Raw genomic sequence first — 12,974 nt, forward strand, 5'->3', positions numbered from 1 at the left:
TGATGGGGTTTTCTAGATATATAATCATGTCATCTGCAAACAGGGACAATTTGACTTCCTCTTTTCCTAATTGAATGCCCTTTATTTCCTTCTCCTGCCTGATTGCCCTGGCCAGAACTCCCAACACTATGTTGAATAGGAGTGTTGAGAGAGGGCATCCCTGTCTTGTGCCAGTTTTCAAAGGGAATGCTTCCAGTTTTTGTCCATTCAGTATGACATTGGCTGTGGAAAAAAAAGTATGTGTATATATATATATATACACACACATTTATATATAAAATTATATAAATTATATACAATTATATAAAACACATATATATAAATTTTTTTAAAAAGTTTTTGTATTAGTCTGTTCTCACATTGCTATAAAGAACTACCTGAGACTGGGTAATTTATAAAGGAAAGAGGTTTAATTGACTCACGGTTCCACAGGTTGTACAGGGAGCCTGGCTAGAGAGACCTCAGGAAACTTACAGTCATGGCAGAAGGTAAAGGGGACCAGGCATATCTTACATGGCGGGGGCAGGAGAAAGAGATGGGGGGAGGTACTACACAATTTTAAACAACCAGATCTCGTGAGAACTCACTCACTATTATGAGAACAGCAAGAGGGACATTCTACCCCCCATGGTCCAATCACCTCCCACCAGACCCCACCTCCAACACTGAGAATTACAATTTGACATGAGATGTAGGGAGCGGGGTGGACACAGTCCCAAACCATAGCAGATTTTTCTAATTTGCCTTAGATCCCTCCCCTCCCTCCATCCCAGCACCACACCACTCCAGTCTACTTCCAGTCTCTATTGTTTTGTGACTTTCTAGAATTTTATGTAAATACAATTATGCAATCTTTTGTTCAACATTTTTCTCCTAATGTTTTGAGATACAACCATGTTGTTACATGTATTAAGATTTTACTGATTAATATTAATTATTAAATAATTATATTTTGTTCCCTAAAAAAAAAATAATAAAATAAAATAAAATAAGGAAGAGAAAACATACTATTCATCAAGTGGAAGTGGATCATCATAAGGATCTTCATCCTTGTTGCCTTCATGTTGAGTAGGCTGAGGAGGAAGAGGAAGAAGAAGAGCTGGTCTTGCTGTCTCAGAGGTAGCAGAGGCAGAAGAAGAGGTGGAGGAGGTAGAAGAAAAGGCAGGAAGGCAGACAAACTCAGCATAACTTTTATGGAAAAAACCAATGTATAATCCCTCTCTCTCTCTCATATATAAATATAAATAAATAAATATATATATATGCACACACATACACGAAGGCCTAAGAACTCTGAGAGTAAGTCCTAGTCCAAGTTCTGAAGGCCTAAGAACCAGAAGTGCAATGTCCAAGGGCAAGAGAAGATGCAAGTCCCAGCTCAAGCAGAACGCAAATTCTTCCTTCCTCTGCCTTTTTGTTCTATTGTGGCCATCAACAGATTGGATGATGCCCAGCTGCATTGGTGAAGGTGACCTTTTCTATTCAGTTTACGGATTCAAATACTCATCTTTTCCAGAAACATTCTTATTCTGTTTCTGGTAAAACAGTGAGAAATAATGTTTTACCAGCTATGCGGGACTCCCTTAGCCCAGTCAAGTTGACACATAAAATTAAACATCACGATTTCTTTGCCCTTTGCCTTCTAGTTAGGTTCAGCCAATGGGGACCCTGGTAGCAGATAAAAGGAAAGGAAAAGTGTGAGGTGGGATACTGAGTGTGTCCTCAGCTTCTTCCACAACCCGTATCTGTTTCTCAGAAGTCACAATGCTTTTCTAGTAATGTCCTTCAACTACCCATTGGAATGTGTGGTGTGTTTCCTGCAAGGCCCTGAGTGATACATTGTGGGCGCATTAAATCCTGTGGGGATTCCAGAAAGACTTCACAGAGGAAGTAGCACTTGAGCTGGGTCTTTATGGAGGAGTAGGAGTTCCTGAGGGCACAGGGGAGAAGATCCAGGGGCTTCAGCAGAGGGGAAGTAGATGAAAGGAAGGAAAAAACTAAGATGATTTTGGGTGTGGATTGGAAGGGCTGTTTGGACTGAATATAAAGAATATATGCAATAGGGTACTTTGGTGAATTTTTAAACAGACGGTTACTGATAATAGTAAAAAGTGGTGCTTCTCAAATACAATTATTATGTTAACCCTTCCAATGAAAATATTTTTGCATACATTTTCAGGATTGACTTAAATTGTTTTTATTGTAATGTGTGTCCTGTATGTGTCAGTTTTAACTAGTTATATATAAATTCATTTCCCTTGTAATTTTTACACAACTGAAGAACCAAAATTAACTTACATAAAAGATAAAAACAAAACCATATAAACTCTAAAATCCAAATTAATGTTAACTTAATACAAAGGATGATGTTTTGCTGAAATATATATGCACCCAACACCAGAGCATCCAAATATATAAGTCAAATATTAATACATTTAAAAGGGAGATTCGCTGCAATACAATATAGTGGGGAGCTTAAACATGCCACCTTCAGCAATGGACAGATCATGCAGACAGAAAGTCAATAAACATCAGAGTTAAGCTACACTCTAGATCAAATGGACCTAAAAGACATTTACAGAACATTCCATCCAATAGCTACAGAATACACATTCTTCTCATCAGCACGAGAAACATTCTCCAGGATGGATCATGTTAGGATAAAAAACAAGTCTTAATAAATTTTTAAAAACTAAAATCATATCAAGTATATTTTCAGACTACAAAGGAATAAAACTAGAAATCAATAACAAGAGGAACTTGGGAAACTGTACAAATACATGGAAACTGAACAACATGCTCCTGAATGACCACTGGGTCACGAAAGAAATTAACATGAGATAAAAAATTTCTTCAAACAAATGAAAAGTGAAACAAAAAATACCAAGATCTGTGGGATATAGCAAAAGCAGTGATAAGAAATAAGTTCACAGCAATAAACACTTACATCAAAAAAAAAAAAAACAGAAAGATCTCAAATAATCCTAAAATGCACCTCAGGGAACTAAAAAGTAAGAACAAACCAAACCCCAAATCAGCAGAAAGAAAGAAATAGTAAAGATCAGAGCACAACTAAATGAAATATAGACTAAAACAATGTTACAAAGGATCAATGAAATGAAAAGTTGTTTTTTGAAAAGATAAGCAAAATCAATAAAACACTTGCTAGACTAACCAAGGAAAAAAAGAAAAAAGACCGAAGTAAAATCAGAAATGAAAAAGGAGACATTACAACTAATATCACAAAATTACAAATGTTCACCAGAGACTATTATGAACTATACACTAACAAACTAGAAAACCTAGACGAAATATGTAAGTTCCTGGACACATACAACTTACCAAAATTGAATCAGGAAGACAGAAAACCTGAACAGTCAATTAATGAGTAATGAGATTAAATCAGCAATAAAAACTTTCCCAGCAAAGAAAAGTCCAGGACAGATGGCTTCACTGACAAATTCAACTAAACTTTCAAAGAACAAAACAAGTCTTTACAAATTTTTAAAAATCAAAATCATATCAAATATCTTTCCAACAATGGATTAAAACTAGAAATTAATAATAGAAGGAACAATAGAAATTGCACAAAATCATGGAAATTAAACAACATGCTCCTCAACAATGAATAGGTCAATGAAGAAAATAAGAAATTTGTTGAGAAAAAAATGAATAAACAATGTATGAAAATCTATAGAATATGGCAAAAGTAGTTCTAAGAGGTAAAGTTACAGCAATAAAGGCCTACATCAAAAAAAGTAGAAAGACTCCAAATAAACAATCTAATGAGGCACTTCAAGAAACTAGAAAAGCAAGAACAAACCAAACCCAAAATTAGTAGAAAAAAAGAAATAATAAAAATTAGAGCAGAAAGAAATGGCATTGAGACTATATATATAATATAATCAATGAAAAAATGACATTGAGTATATATAATATACATAATCAATGAAAAATGACATGAAACTATATATATAACTATATATATAACTATACATATAACTATATATATAACTATATATATAAAACTATATATATAACTATATATATAAAACTATATATATAACTATATATATAAAACTATATATATATATAATCATTGAAATGATAATTTGGTTTTTTGGAAAGATAAACAAAATCAAGAAGCCATTAGTTAGACTAAGAAAAGACCCCAGTTAAAATCAAGGATGAAAAAAAGACATTACAACTGATTACTGATTCCACAGATACATACAAAGGATTATTAGAGATCATAATGAACAACTGTATGCCAACAAATTGGAAAACCTAGAGGAAACAGATAAATTCCCGGAAACATACAACCTACCAATATTGAATCAGGAAAAAAAAAAAGAAAATTTGAACAGACCAATAATGATTAATGAGATTCAATCAGTAATAACAAATTTCTCAACAAAGAAAAGTCCAGGACCAGACAGCTTCACTGCCAAATTCAACCACACTTTTCAAGAAGTATAAACATCAATTCTTCTAAAACTGTTCCCAAAAATTGAAGAGGAAGGAATTCTCTCTAACTCATTCTATGAGGCCAGCATTACTCTGATACCCAAACCAGACAGAAACACAACAAAAAAAGAAAACTACAGGCCAATATGCCTGATGAACATAGATGTAAAAATCCTGAACAAAATACTAGCAAACCAAATTTAACAACACATTAAAAAGATTATTTATCATGATTAAGTGGGGTTCACCCTAGGAATAAAAGCTTCCTATGCATATACTTCAACATATGCAAATCAATAAAAGTGATACATCACATGAACAGAATCAAGAACAAGAGCCATGATCATTTCAATAGATGCTAAAAAAAGTACTCAATAAAATTCAACACTGCTTCATGATAAAAACTCTCAATAACTGGGTATAGAAGAAACAATAAAGGCCATATATGACAAATCCACAGCTAACATCATAATGAATGGGGAAAAATAAAGGCTTTCCTCTAAGCTCTGGAACAAAACAAGGATGACCACTTTCACAATTCCTATTCAATATAGTACTGGAAGTCCTAGCCAGAGCAATTAGGTAGGAGAAAAAAACAGAGGGCATCCAAACTGGAAAGGAAGAAATCAACTTATCCTTGTTTGCAGACAACATGATCTTGTATTTAGGAAAACTTAAAGACTCTACCAAAAAATTCTTAGAACTGATAAACAAATTCAGTAAAGTTGCAGGATACAAAATCGACATGAAAATTCAGTGGCATTTATATACACCAGCAGCAAGCAATCTGAAAAAGAAACCAAGAAATCCATCTTATAATCCCGTTTATAATAATACCAAAAAAACCCTAAATATCTAGGAATTAATTTAACCAAAGAAGTGAAAGTTCTCTACAATAAAAACTATAAAACACTGATGAAAGAAACTGAAGAGGAGACAAATAATGGGAAAATATCCCATGCTCATGGATTGGAAGAATTAATATTGTTAAAATGTCCATACTACTCCAAGAAATCTATAGATTCAATGCAATCCCTATGAAAATACCAATGACATCCTTCATAGACATAGAAAAAAGCATTCCTAAAATTTGTATGAAACCACAAAAGACCCCAAATAGCCAAAGCAATCCTGAGCAAAAAGAAGAAAGCTGGAGGCATCACACTACTTGACTTCAAATATACTACAAGTCACACCAACATGGCACATTTATACATATGTAACAAACCTGCACATTGTGCACATGTACCCTAAAACTTAAAGTATAATTAAAAAGATATATTTACTACGTCTATTATAATCAAAACAGCATGGTATTGACACAAAAACAGACACATAAACCAGTGGAACAGAATACAGAACTCAGAAATAAATCCACATATTTATAGCCAAATCGTTTTCATAAATGTGCCAAGAACATATATTGGGGAAAGAATATCTTTTTCAATAAATAGTTCTGGGAAAACTGGATATCCATATGCAGAAGAATGAAACTAGACCCCTATGTCTCACTATATACAAAAGTCAACTGAAAATGGATTAAAGACTTAAATGTAATACCTAAAACCAGGAGACTGCTGACAGCAAACATTGGGGAAACACTTTCAGACATTCATCTAGGCACATTTTTGGGGAGGTAAGACCTCAAAAGGACAGGCAACAAAAGTAAAAATAGATAAATGGAACTACATTGAATTAAAAAGCTCTGCACAGCAAAGGAAACAATCAACATAATGAAGAGACAGCCTGCAGAATGGGAAGAAATATTTGCAAACTATCCATCTGACAAGGGATTAATAACCATTACTTATAAGGAAACCAAACAGCTCAACAGCAAAGAAAAAAATTAAAAAGTGAGCAAATTAGCTGAATAGATATTTCACAAAAGACATTTAAGTGGTCAAAATGCATACGAAGAAATGCTCAACATCACTAATTATCAAGGAAAACCACAATGAGGTATCATCTCAGCCCAGTTAAAATGTCTATTATTAAAAAGAAAAAAATAACAGATGCTGGCAAGGATGCAGAGGAAAGAGAACTCTTATACACTGTTGGTAGCATATATATTAGTACAGCCACTATGGAAAACAGTATGAAAGTTCCTCAAAGCACTAAAAATAGAACTACCATATGATCCAGCAATCCCACTCCTGGGTGTTTATCCAAAAGAAAGAAAATCAGTTTATTGAAGAGATATCTGCATACCCACATTAATTGTGGCACTGTTCACAATAGTCACAATACGGAATCAATCTAAGTGTCCATCAGAGGATGAATGGATAAAGAAAAGTGGTATATATACACAATGGAATATTATTTAGCCATTAAGAAAGAATGAAATTTGCAGCAACACGGATGGAACTGGAGGACATGTTAAGTGAAATAAGCCAGGCACAGAAAGGCAAATATTGCATGTTCTTACTAAATGTGGGAGCTAAAAAAGCTTATCTCATGGAAGTAGAGTAGAATGATGGTTACCAAAGGCTGGGAAAGGTAAAAAGGAGGAAGGATAAAGAGAGATTGGTTAATGAGTACAACAATACAGCTAGAAGGAATAGTTCTAGTGTTTGATACCATCCTATGGTGAGTATAGTTAACAATAATTAATTCTTTATTTCAACATAGCTAGAAGAGATTTGGAATGTTCCCAACACAAATAAATAATAAAAGAGGTGATAAATACCCTGATTGCCCTAATTTGATTATTACACATTATATGCATGTATCAAAATATCACATGTACCTAATAAATATGTATAATTATTAGGTATCAATTTTAAAAATTTAAAAAAAGCTAAGTGTATCTAAAACAGAGCCTTGCAAAATTCCAACACCATAAAAAGGAGCAAGCAAAGACAACTGGAATTAACATTTTTGCTAATCAAATAGTAACTCCATATTTATATTATATAACTTAGGTTAGTAAATTATAATTATAAAGCCTATTATTATCATTAATTATGATAGTTTTATAAGACATGTATAATTACACAATTCCACATACACAATACTGTTGATTCAGACTAACATTCTGCATGTGTTAAATATTCTTGCCAGTGTAATTGTCACTTTAAGAGTTGAGTCTTTTAAGAGTTAAGAGTCCTAATTTAAAGTCAGAAACCTGAGTTCAAATTCTACTTCTGCCACTTAGTATTGATGTGATTTTTCAAGTTAATTAACATCATCAAACCTCAATTTCACTGTCTGTAAGACAGAAATACTAATATTTCACCTAAGGATTTGAACAGTTAATGTCTAAATATCTATAAATCACATTGACATGTACACAGAAGATACTAATTAAAAAAAAAGCTCTGTGGCAAGTAACAATGAAAGCAAGCAAAAACAAGTTTTTACTATTTTTTATAACAATGCTACACTCTAAAAATATATCGACAAGCCATGTGACCATTACCTTAATAAGTGAGACACCAACAGGAGAGGAACTAACTCAAAAACCAAGAAGAGAAGAAAAACATAAAAAACAGGAATTTATTGTGACAAGTTCTTTCTGAGGACAAAGTTATCTGGCTCTAACCTTTTCTTTAAAAATGTAATCCTACCTTAATTCTTCTACTTAATATTGATCTTTTAAAGGACAGTGCATACTTGCCCTCCTCAGTTAGCATATGTAAGTGGTGTAAGTTCAAATTTTAATATTAAAGAAAAATTTTTTGTTTGGGTTTCAACTAGAGCATTAAATATGAAAGTTCAAGTTTTGAAGTTTCTGCCAAATTTTATATTTTACATAACTTGTACAGAAATGTATTAAGTCTTATAGTATCATCAGATCACTGTGACTGACTGCAATATGCTTGAGTTTATAGACAGAGCTTCTAATGCTCTAGTTTTGACATTCCAATTACATAAATATTGCCAACAAAAATTTATGAATTAACAATGTGTCTTGTCTCTATTCTGCTCCATTACCCTACTTTATAAATGGTAAGACTGGAAACTGATCCAAACAGGCAAAGAGCTAAGGATGGAGCTTTGGAGAGTAAAAACATTTAAGCACAGACCATGGAAGAAAAGCCCTTCAAAAAGCCTGAAAGAAGCTGTGAAAATCAACCTATAAAGTGTTGAAGAGTAAGTGAAAGTTACGGGAGTCAGAGACAAGGAGTGCTGACTGCTCTTTTAAGGAGTTCAGTTATTAAGAGATGGAAATGGATGATAGAAATAAATTAGATGATAATAATTCATCATTTCCCCTCATCTCATACGTTCTCTTTCTCATTTATTGCTTTGCTTTTTATTTATTTATTTACTTTGAGATGGGGTCTTGCTCTATTGCCCAGGCTGGAGTGCAGTGGCAAAATCTCAGCTCACTGCAGCCTCCGCCGCCCAGGTTCAAGCAATTCTCCCACCTCAGCCTCCTGAGTAGCTGGGATTACAGGAGCATGCCACCACGCCCAGCTAACCTGGCCAACATGGTGAAATCCCATCTCTACTAAAAATGCAAAAAATGTATTGCTGTTCTTCGTGAATGTTACCACCATACATACTGCCATCCAAGTCAGAAGCCTTGATTACTTCCGTTCCTTCATCTGTCTTCTGACTCATCTTCCTTATTCTATCTCACCTCTCAGTCTAGTATCAACATAGCAGTGAGTCAGATCATGCCACTCCTCTGCTCAAAACCTTACCTAGTAAATAAGCCAACCATATGGTATGTTAGAAGTATATATCAAATAGAAGGGTCAGGGTAGGCTTTATTGAGAAGGTGGTATTTGAGCAGAGACTTGAAGGAGATAAGTGATATAGCCAAATGGACATTTAGGGGAAGAGCATTTCTGGCAAAAATTCTTTTAAAAAGAAGGATGCCTGGAGGTTTTGGAGAATAGCAAGGAAGCTAATATGGCTTCAGCAGGGTACCACAAGGGAGAGAGTGGTGAAAGATGAGGCCAGAAAGGAAACAGAGGTCTGATCAGTTTGCTACTCATTACATTCATACTACAATGCCTCACTCTCCCTTCTGTATCTGCTATCCCACCACTATCCCCTGCCACACACGCACGCACGCACGCACGCATGCATGCACATCGAAAGGCAAATGTTCTGGATTTGATTTCCAACAATCAAGGTCCTTATATCTCAGCTTTTTTTTTTTTTTTTTTTTGGTACCATTTCTAACACTTGAAATGTTCGTGAGAATCGCTTCCAGTCACTCTTCTCCATTTGTCCACTTTAATGGACCAGGTCTGCATGCTGAATGTTTCAGGTAGTAGGAACTAAGGGATAGAGACTATGAATACCAAGCCAGTAAGAGCATCAAACATCAAGATAAGAATACACAGCCTAAGTAACACAGTGAGACCTCATCTCGACAAAAAATGTAAAAATTAGACAGATGCAGTGGCATACACCTATAATCTCAGCTACTCGGGAAGCTAAAGTGGGAGGATCACTTGGGCCCTGGAGTTGGAAGCTGCAGTGAGCCATGGTTGCACCACTGCACTTTAGCCTGGGCAACAGTGAGACCCAAAAAAAAAAACTATATATGTATTTTTTCTCTTTTATATATATATATATTAGAGAAAGATACTGACAGAATAAATAAAAGGATACATGTATGAATGAGCTCTGGATTCCCAGCATTTGGAGCATTTTGGAGTTCTCGGAAGAGAAAATGGAGGATATTAAGGGAGAAAGAAACAACTCAATAGGCAGACCAGTACTGAAGCAGAATATATTCCAGGGTGTGGGTCTGAAGCTGAAAGATATGTCACCATGCCTGTCTCATCCCCAGGGAATATATACTAAGCTGTAAAATTATATCCAATCCATTTTTTATTTTTTGAGATAACAGTAAAAAGGACTCAAAAGAGGATATAGAAGGAAGCACTATTTAACCAGTTTCATATTATAGCTAACTTCTTTTGATTCCATTTACCCAAAATCATGACCATCAACCTTCTCTTATATACATACCCCTATTTTTTACATAGTCTCCTCATTTATAGAGACTAGGCTACAAAGAACTATAGAAATTCCATGAAATAATTTCTGTAAGGAAAAAGGGCAGAAAAGGCAATGAAGAAAAGATCTGCTTTCGAATTTCCCTATGACCCAGCAGATGGTGCAATAGGCACTTTACTCTGCCTTCCAGACAGGCAGAAAAAAGTGAGTGCACACAGATGGTACTGGAACTTCACTGTTTATCCTTGCTCGTTTTGTTTGTTTTTCCTAGGTGAAACACTCCATTCCTGAAGAACTGTTTCCAAAACCCTTCCTTTACCAAGACATGAATATTTCCCTACTTGCTGACTATTCCTAGGAAAAAACAGATTTGAATTTGAATTCTGTCTTCTCCACTTAACAGCTAAGTGACTTGAAACAAGTTACAGATTTCATCTGAGCCTCAGTTTTCTCATCTGCAAAATGGAAATATAATATCTAGATAACAGGGTTGTTGTAAGAATTAATGAAACAATGTACACCCACACACAAAGTACTGTGCTTGTCATAAAAAGGAATGTAATTTTCATTCTTCTGCCAACACACAGAGAAAGGCACTCAAAAACCTAAAACATGGCACATACCATAGAAAAGCTTTTCTCCTGAAACCTATCATCTCCAAGTGGAAAAACCACTAACCAAACCTATGATGGAGGAATCTTCATGTCCAACTCTGTTACTATGGAGCACACACTCTAAAAAAAACATGAAACTGTTTTGAAAGTGACTTTTGTGATAATCTAGTCCTACTCTTAATAAGTAATTCTCAATGGGGAGAGAAGAGACCAAGACGCATATGTAATATGCTTCTTATTTTCATGATACAAATGAGGAAAAAAAGCCCAACAAAATTCTAGTTGGTGAGCATATCCAGAAAACAACGTAATGAAAGAATTAATTTTTTCTTTAATAGTAAAAAACTATTCATATGATACTTGACAATAAATTCAGTTACTTCATAAAGAGCTCACTGCATTTTCAGTCAATGCAAATATTAAATATTTCTCCCTTACATCAAATCAAAATTTATCTCCCTTTTATGAGCAGCCAAAGGTCCCTTGTTCTGTTCCCTTTCCCCACCATCCCACACATGCTGATATTTACAAATTCACCTTCACTCTTGTTCTCTCATGCAAGAGTTAGTGGTTCTGATGTCCCACACTTTCCAGCCCTTCTTTTCTCTCAGATCCTCCTCTCCCAGAGAATCTTCCTGAAAAGCAAATACAGAAGAGGAGCAAAGAGTGGTAAACTACAGCCTGCAGTTCATAGCTAGCTTGTCATCCATTTTTGTGTAGCCTACAGGATAAAAAGGTTTTCTACATTTGTAAGTGGTTGAAAAAATATATGATATGTGAAATTATATGACATTCAAAGATCAGTATTGATAAATAAGTTTTACTGAAACATAGCCATGCTCATTTGTTTACATATCATCTATGGCTGCTTTTATGCTACAACAGCAGAGTTGAGTAGTTGCAACAAAAATTATGTGTCCTGCAGAGATAATATTTTGTACCATCTGGCCCTTTACAAAAAAAAAAAGTTTGCTGGCCCCTATTTCAGGAGAACACTAGCCCCAAGAGCACGTTCACCTGGAATAGTCTTCTCTCACAACCCTCTCCTCCCTTCGTGACAACAGCTGGTTCCTGCAGGAAATCGGTCTTCACTCAGCAAATTCCACCCCCCTTTACTCCCACAGTCTCAGACACACCTTTAAAAAGTCATTGTTCTGATGAAGCATGAAAACCTGTCCCAATCAGATGTCCAGAGGAAACACGGCTACAGAATGGATACTGACTCTGCAGCCCTCTGGGCAATTCTTAAAAGAAAACACATAGCCTAACAATAGTTGAATTTGGAATCATGTAATTTATCACTTGCCAACAGTTGCTACCACACCTTCTCAAATCCTGATGACCATATTGCACAAGTTTTAAGTCCATGTAACTTCACACACCTTCAGTGAAATTTGTGTTATATGTTCACAATGGAAGAAATGCAGAGCGAGGGCCTCAGAAAAAAGCAGAAAGCCACTCATTGATTCTCAATGCTAAGATTCCGTTTATATTCAGGTAAAATCATGTCCTCTGAGGCAAAGATGGCAAGAGAGAGGGCAGACCCTAGTCTTCCTGTGAAAAGATGGAAGTTGGCCAATGCAGAGGACTTTAGTCTTGATCCTTGCTTCTCTTTCAAATGAATTCAAACTGACATTTATTGGAGACCGTTATGTGACAAGCAGTATACTAGGTCTCCAAATGACATAAGGATAAATAATGTCCATTCCTTATTCTCAAGGAGCTCATAGCCTAGAAATGAAATAAGCCCACAGACAAATGTGTGTGTCTGTGTGTGAATGTGTGTGTTTGTGAAAGGCAAGGATATACAACAAATAACTAACAGTAGTTATTTTTGGCTAATGGCTTTAAAGGTATTTTGATTTTATCTTATTTGCTTATCAATATTTTCTAATTTTTATATTAAACAATAATTGCATAGTAAAACAATTTTTAAAGATTACAATATAGTATGATTGATACAACAATAAA

General features: G+C 34.9%; 1 long non-coding RNA gene across 2 annotated transcripts in view; it reads right to left on the minus strand.

The window, feature by feature from the left end:
• LOC115930782 (uncharacterized) overlaps positions 1–11,724 on the minus strand; it is a 147,874-nt gene extending 136,150 nt beyond the window's left edge. Inside the window, exon 1 of one of the 2 annotated variants that reach the window (XR_010129658.1) lies at positions 11,541–11,724. This is a non-coding gene — a long non-coding RNA (uncharacterized lncRNA). Of the gene's footprint in view, positions 1–1,008; positions 3,024–11,540 lie in introns of those variants that run through there. The other variant, XR_010129660.1, reaches the window with a different exon arrangement.
• Positions 11,725–12,974: the final 1,250 nt, after the last annotated feature.

The sequence above is a fragment of the Gorilla gorilla genome, chromosome 1 (genome assembly GCF_029281585.2).
Source record: "Gorilla gorilla gorilla isolate KB3781 chromosome 1, NHGRI_mGorGor1-v2.1_pri, whole genome shotgun sequence".
NCBI lineage: Eukaryota > Metazoa > Chordata > Mammalia > Primates > Hominidae > Gorilla > Gorilla gorilla.